This window comes from Gallus gallus, assembly GCF_016699485.2.
Source record: "Gallus gallus isolate bGalGal1 chromosome 29 unlocalized genomic scaffold, bGalGal1.mat.broiler.GRCg7b 29_unloc2, whole genome shotgun sequence".
In the NCBI taxonomy this organism is placed as follows: domain Eukaryota; kingdom Metazoa; phylum Chordata; class Aves; order Galliformes; family Phasianidae; genus Gallus; species Gallus gallus.
In genome coordinates this window covers 45,303-52,620 of record NW_024095944.1, presented here as the reverse complement: position 1 = coordinate 52,620, position 7,318 = coordinate 45,303, and positions in this window count along the sequence as shown.

The window sequence follows — 7,318 nt, the reverse complement described above, 5'->3', positions numbered from 1 at the left end:
AAAGATATCTATTACGTCTACCTGGCCTTTAACTGAAGGCCCAGGAAGGTTTTCAGATGGCTGGACAGACAGGAGCTTTCAGTCTTTGTGCTTGTAACTTACTCCATCTACCTAGTCTCGATGGATATCTCTATATCTATATGTATGTAATATATTATTTTACTTATATGCTGAGTATGCGTTTCTGGGGAAGGTTTATCTAGAGGACGAGCAATGCAAAGTACCTGAGAACCCTGCTAAAGTAGAAAGACCCTGAAAAGAGGTATTAATTGTCATAAAGGACCCAAATGGTAGCAGAGGCCATGAAATTAACAGAATTCTTATCTTGTTCTGATTGGGGAACAACCATTCACACCCCCACTCCACAACCGGCAATAGCCTCCTTTTTCACAACTCACTCCAGTCTCTTTTGCCACGTCCTTCAGCCATCCCACAACAGCTGTGGGAGACTGCAAAGCTCCTCAGCACAGATCTGCCCTTTGGCAGTCAGGCATGCCTTACAGCTCCTCAACACCTCGAGCAAGGAGAGCCATGGAGATTGGGCTGACTGTGTGGACACAATTAGGCGGGTAGATTCGAACCATTTGGTTCCCCATCTGTGTCATCCTAGGTATTCCAATCCCACCTATGCAGGTGAGTTTCTACAGGGGAGATAAGAGGTGACTGTCCTTGCACACTGCCCTGGCAGAAACGTGCCACCTGGCAGAGGGTTTCCAGTGGCTGTGACACATCCCACTCTGGACTCTCCTTTGACTGTCCGCTCAACACCTTGACTGCAGCTGACAGAGAGCAACATGCAGAATTCGCATCCAAAGAGGAGAAAGAAGAGCAGCAGAGAAGAAGAAGGATTTTGGCTGCAGAGCTCTTCTCTACTCAAGGGATTTGTAAGGTTCAAAACACAAAGCCACAGGTCGTAACCAGGCTGGGGGCTTTGGCTGAAGTCTTCACAAGTTTGAGGTTCTGCAGGATCTGTACCTTCTGTGGCCAGTGCTGGTCGCTAATGAGGCTGGAACTGCTTTTGAAGGTTCCCAGAGTCTTGGGGAGCTTCTACAAGCCCGTTGTGCTCTGTGGTGCGCTTGTGAGTGTTGAGATGAGATCTGCGTTTAAAGCTCTTTGCACACTCCAGACACTGAAAGGGTCTCTGTCCTGTGTGGATGCTGATGGTGCTGCTTCAATTCAGAACTGCGTTTGAAGCTCTTCCCACACTCAGGACCACTGAAAGGGTCTCTCTCCTGTGTGGATGATGGTGGCTTGTGAGGGTTAGAATTGCTTTTGAAGCCCTTCCCACACTCAGAGCACTTGTATGGTCTCTCCCTGTGTGGATGCGCTGGTGCAGCTTCAATTCAAACTTCGTTTTGAAGCCCTTCCCACACTCAGAGCACTGAAAGGGTTCTCTCCTTTGTGATGCGTTGGTGGCAGGTGAGGTGGAACTTCTGCTGAAGCTCTTCCACACTCTGAGCACTTGCAGGGGCCTCTCCCCTGAGTGGATGCGCTGGTGCCAGCTTTAACTCGCATCTTCTTTTGAAGCTCTTCCCACACGCGGAACACTGAAAGGGTCTCTCCTGTCGTGCCCGCGCAGGTGCTGCTTCAAGTCAGAAGGGCGTTTGAAGCACTTCCCACACTCAGAGCAATGAAAGGGTCTCTCTCCTGTGTGGATGCGTTGGTGGCAAGTAAGGTTGCAAACTGCTGTTGAAAGCCCTTCCCACACTCAGAGCCTGAAAGGGTCTTCTCTCCTGTGTGGATGCGTTGGTGGCGGGTAGGTTGTAACTGCTGTTGAAGCTCTTCACACACTCACAGCACTTGTAGGGTCTCCATACCTGCGTTAATGCATTGGATGCATGTCAGTTTGTGCTCTCCATTTGAAGCTCTTCCCACACTCAGAGCACTTGTACAGGCTCTTCGTTGCGTGCATGCCTGGTGGTTAATGACACTGGAATTTATTTCCAAGCTATTTCCCACACTCAGTGCATGGAATTCTGCTTTGTCATCAGACACACATCCTTGCTCCTGGGTCCTTCCGCTGCTTTATCACTATGTTGAAGGGCAGTGGGCTCCTTCCTTTCTTCTTCCAGATGCTTTCCAGTGCCTTCTTGATGTGCTCACCCTGAACCTTGCTCCAGCCTCCATGCGACATCCCTTCTGATTTCTCCCACACAGGCACTACCCCACCACCTTTCGGCCACAGCCACTTCCTGCACATCCTCCAGTATATCTGTAATCCCAGTTCCTGCTGGAGGAAAGAGGAAATCCAGAAATTGCACACGGTGCCCAAAATAAAACACAGACAGAGAGGACTCTTCCAGCCCCAGCCTCCTCCTTCCCTCCCTCCAGCAACTCACCTGGGCTCAGGTCTCCTGGCACGGCCTCCGGGCTACGCACATCCTGGGATCCAGGGGTCTTCCCCTCCTTCAAGCAGGGAGATCAGCCCGGGCTTGGGGGCTGGAAGTGGAGCTTCAATGACAGAAACAGGGGAGATGAGAGCATTTCCATCATTGCGGCACAGTGACTGTTCAACATCTCCACTGTGTGTCCCTCCCCATGGAGAAAGCACATTTGGGCCTGAATGACACTGGGGGCCACAGCTTCCTTTGGAGCAAAAGAAAGCTTTTACATCTCCGGAAATTATGAAGGCATATTTGCTTTAAAATTAACCTTTACAACAGCATGCTTACTATCTTAGAATATATCACTGATCGTGGCATCAAAATATTTATGGCAATGAATGGAAAATCCTAATTCTAAAGGAGTAACCAGCGAGTCGTCCAGTTGCTGGAGCTGGTGGCATCAGGCAAGTGCAGCAACACAAGGAGGTTTTTAAGTAAGCTGATCTTTCCCCCTACTGACTGGTGCCTGCTGGCCAGCACTGACCCTGGACTTTTATCACAGTACTGAGCACAGTAAGACCTTATACATCACACACTTCTCTGTCTTTCGTTTGTTTCTATTATTGTGGCTTGGTTAGGAAAGAAACTGCAGAGCTATTAGTGTAGGCTCGGAATACAGAAAGTCATCCTGCACAACACAAAGGAGCCCTAACGAGGGGAAAGGCAGCAAAGCCCTCACCCAGCCAGGCCAACGCACTGGTACGTCTCCAGCATCACGTCCCGGTAGAGCGCATCGCTGCGCAGGGTCCAGCAGCGCCCACTGCCTCCCTGCTGAAATACACGGCCACCTCCAGCAAGCTCACGGGCTCCTGCAAGCAAAGAGGCTCCTTGCTGCAACAGCCAAGGCCCAGGGAAGGCAGCTCGCACACAGACACAAACTCCCGTCCCAGCCGCTTCTCCGGCCCCAGCACACGCATTGCTGGCTGAGGGCACCTCCCTCTCCCCCTGCATTCACATCCCTCGCCCCTTGGCCTCTCCTGCCTGCTTCCCACAGCCCCTACCTGACACGGATGTGCTGTGGCCATTTGCTGCTCTCCTGCAGCCTGGGATGATCACGCCTGGAAGGCACAAGCAAAACTGGAGCTGCAGGGACAAGAGAAAGGGCAGGGCAGCTGGGAAGCAACGCAGCAGTCCCTGTCCCAGCCCAGCCCTCCCCAGCCCATCTGCAGGGCACTGCCTCTGGGATGGCACACCAGGCCTCGCACAGGAAGACAACCAGCAACAGCACTGCTAACGCTCTGGCTCAAAGAGATGAACCATCACAAAACTGTCCTCAAACTGCGGGGCTGAGAGAACTCATAGCTGACACTCTCTTCAACAGCTGAGGGCACACGGACTGTGTGCCTAAAAACAAAGCATGGCAAGGAGTCGGTCATCTCATCCCAAAACAGGGAGCAGCCCAAGCACCCCTCGAGCTCTCCTGCACAGCAGCGCGCTGCACAACAGGATCTGCCCTCGAGCAGGGATGGCTCTCAGGGTCACACCTGCACAGAGATCCCTCGCAGCTTGATGTCGAGACTCCTTCTTGATACAGATCTTCTGTAATAGACTCATGGTTACTTTGGAGCTTTGTGAGCTTCTCTAAGCTTATGTCCTATTGTGAATTGACTTGAGATAGGAAAGGAAACTACTCTGAGCCCCTTGACTCAATGGGAGGGCCACCTGGATGTGTGTTTGTATCCCTATCCTCTATGCAGTAAAGAACCAAGTGTATCCTGCCATCTCCAATCTTGTTATGTCACTGCTACATCACTGCTGCACTGCTGTATTATATCCATAAATATAAAACTGTTATCAGCATAGTGTCAGGTTTGGAAGTAACATATAAAGCAAAGGAGAACTGCACCGCTCCTCCCTGAATCAAAAACGACCAAAAAATATTCCACAGTATTTCTGGCAACACTGCTGGCTCACGTTCAGTCTAGCATCAATCAATACCCCCAGGTCCATTTCCTCTACAATAATGGCTCACATTGCTCAGGTAAGGAAGTGCAGAACTGGAAGGCGTTAATGGGATGGTACGCACACCTCAAATAAATGGGATGGCTTACTTGAAACAAACACAAAAATCAAACAACAAAACATCCTACCAAACGGAGGAGTATTTTTCTTCTCCTGAGAAGAGAGAGGATCTGACACCATTGCAGCCAAACCAGCCTGTGACGGTCAGACCACCACCTACCGCTGCTGTGCTGGTAATTCTAACTGAACCGTGTAGGCAACTTATTGAATAGCAGCAGTGCCAGACAGAACAATTCAGGCATCGGGGGATTTATCCTTCTTTGGAACGGCGTCACCTGTTCAGAATTCCCCACCGAGACGATTCCCTGCTTTTCATAGCAGCCCTGGGATGGCAACTGCAACTGCTGTGCGCACGCTGCTACTCGGATAGATACTGGGATAGTGCCACTCTTGTTAACCTGAGCACAGGAGACCTCTCCATAGGCACTCAATGCCTGTCTTCAGTACGCACTGACTATGAGAACAAATTCTAACAACAACTTAGAATTCTCATCCGTGGCCACGCACGGAAATGAAGCCCACTTAAAGACAGAAATGGAAGTGAATGGCACTGGGATAGTACCAGTGTAGCTGCTTTTCCCACTTGCTACGGCTGATGCAAATGTGAGTGGACTGTAGTGTGGATAGGGAGAGAGACACATCCTGCTCACAAGGCCCTTCTCCCCCTCACGTCCTCCTCCAGCTTCTTCCCGCAGCTCCCTTCTTCAGCCTGGCCTTGCTCACAAGGCCCTGCACAGGAAGAACAATGCACAACACAACAGGTAACACTCTGGCTAAAACACATTAACGGCCATAAATCTGTCTGAAAACGGGCACTGAGAAGAACTGATAGCAGAGCCATGCTTCAAACAGCTGGGGCACAACGGAGCACGCTCTGAGCTCGGGACTCAGCGGGGAGGGCTTCCACTATGGTTGTGTTTACCCCTGTCCTCCTTCTCCCTTAGCAGTGAGATATGCAGTGTAGCTGCTTCCAGTCCCAGCTGCCAGCCAGCCAGCCAGCCAAGGACAGAAATACCTTGCAGCCGTTCCTCCCCTCGCCTTCGCAGCTCTTCTCCCTGCTGGGCAGAGCTGAACATTCTGCTGCCAGTATTTCAGCCCTCGGCCCACCCCATCTGACAGCGCAGGGCCTGAAGGCACACGCTGGGTGCGTGCCAGCTGAACCCACCTGCACCGAGAATGCCTTCCCATTCAGCTGAGCACGCAGTCTGCGCTCCCTTTGCGGGGACAGATGTTGCCTGCTGGGTCCCCGAAGGGAAACTGAGTTGAAGGCTTCCATGGATCCATGTGTGCAGAGCTGCGCAGTGAGGTCATCTCATGTCTCCTGTGGCCCAGAGGAAGAAATGTGAGGTCATCTCGTGTCTCCCGTGGCCCAGAGGAAGAAATGCAGTCCCAGCTGTGTTGCGTTCCAGAAGCCCAAGTGGGCAGCAGAGCACACTGAGCTCCTCTGCTCACTTCCTCGCTGTCCCAGCTCCAACCCCTTCCTGTGCCCTCGGGGCCCAACCCGGGCTGCAACTCACCTGGGAACCGCTGCTCCTGTCCCGGGGGAAACGAGAGCCTCCCGGAGCGCGGGGACAGTCCCACACAGCGTCAGGGGATTGGTAAGAAAAAGCAGTCTTATCCAATAACGGGAAACAAACCTAACAGAACGAACAACTACTCAATCAAATTACTAAGCATTAATGCCGCTGAATCGAGTAAACTATACTTTTGTTGCGCAGACTTTAGGGAGGAGCGGCAGGAACCATAGGAATGCGAGGTCCTTGAATGCGTGTGAAGGTAAGTAGGCCGCTGTTTGCTATATAATGGGTGAGAATCCCGTGAAGATAAGAAGGCAGAGCTGCTATTGTGACACAATGCAACCCCCTAAAGGTTTTGCAGCTGCCCTCATCCAACGACCACCTGATGGGCCCACAGACCCTCCCCAATTCTAGGACGACTGCTCAGAGGAGGGGGACATCCAATGCAATGTAACCGATGTCTTGGGAATAGGAGCAGTACCCTACGCTAGAAACGTGCAGTGGCCTCATTCCATGATGTGCGAGTAAGGAGGAGATATCCCTCTGGCAGCCGGTGCCGCAATACACACACCTGCTTTATGACCTTCCATGGGTGATAGAGTGATGGCTATAGTGTGGGATGGCTAAAGGACGTGGCAAAAGAGACTGGAGTGAGTTGTGAAAAAGGGAAAGGCTATTGCCTGTGTGGTGGGAGTGTGGGAATTGAATGTTGTTCCCCAATCAGAACAAGATAAGAATTTGGTTAATTTCATGGCCTCTGCTACCATTTGGGTCCTTTATTACAATTAATACCTCTTTTCAGGGTCTTTTCTACTTTAGCAGGGTTCTCAGGTACTGTTGCATTGCTCGTCCTCTAGATAAACCTTCCCAGAAACGCATACTCAGTATATAAGTAAAATAGTATATATATACATATAGATATAGATTATATCCATCGAGATTAGGTAGATGGAGTAAGTTACAAGCACAAAGACTGAAGCTGCTGTCTGTCCAGCCATGTGAAACACTTCTGGGCCTTCAGTTAAAGGCCAGGTAGACGTAATAGATATCTTTGCAAATCACAACCCCTTGATGTTGGAAAACTGCTAGCTTTGGGTGCTGGATAGACAGGGCCTGAGCAACAGAGAATTAAAGGAGGAGAAGTTAAACAATTAACAGCATACATATATATGCTAGTAACAACTTATGTATAGACTGCGTGAAAAAAAAATATATGTCACACACATTGGCAAGAACGTCCTGCACAAATTAAAGGACAACTCGTAACACGCCTTAGGGAGTGCCTGAAGAACGTATTTAGGAACATCTGGCACCTCCCTCCATACTCTTTGTCTAACAAAGACTCTGAAGGGAAATCACCACATCAGTACGAATGAGAAGGGTACTGAGACATGT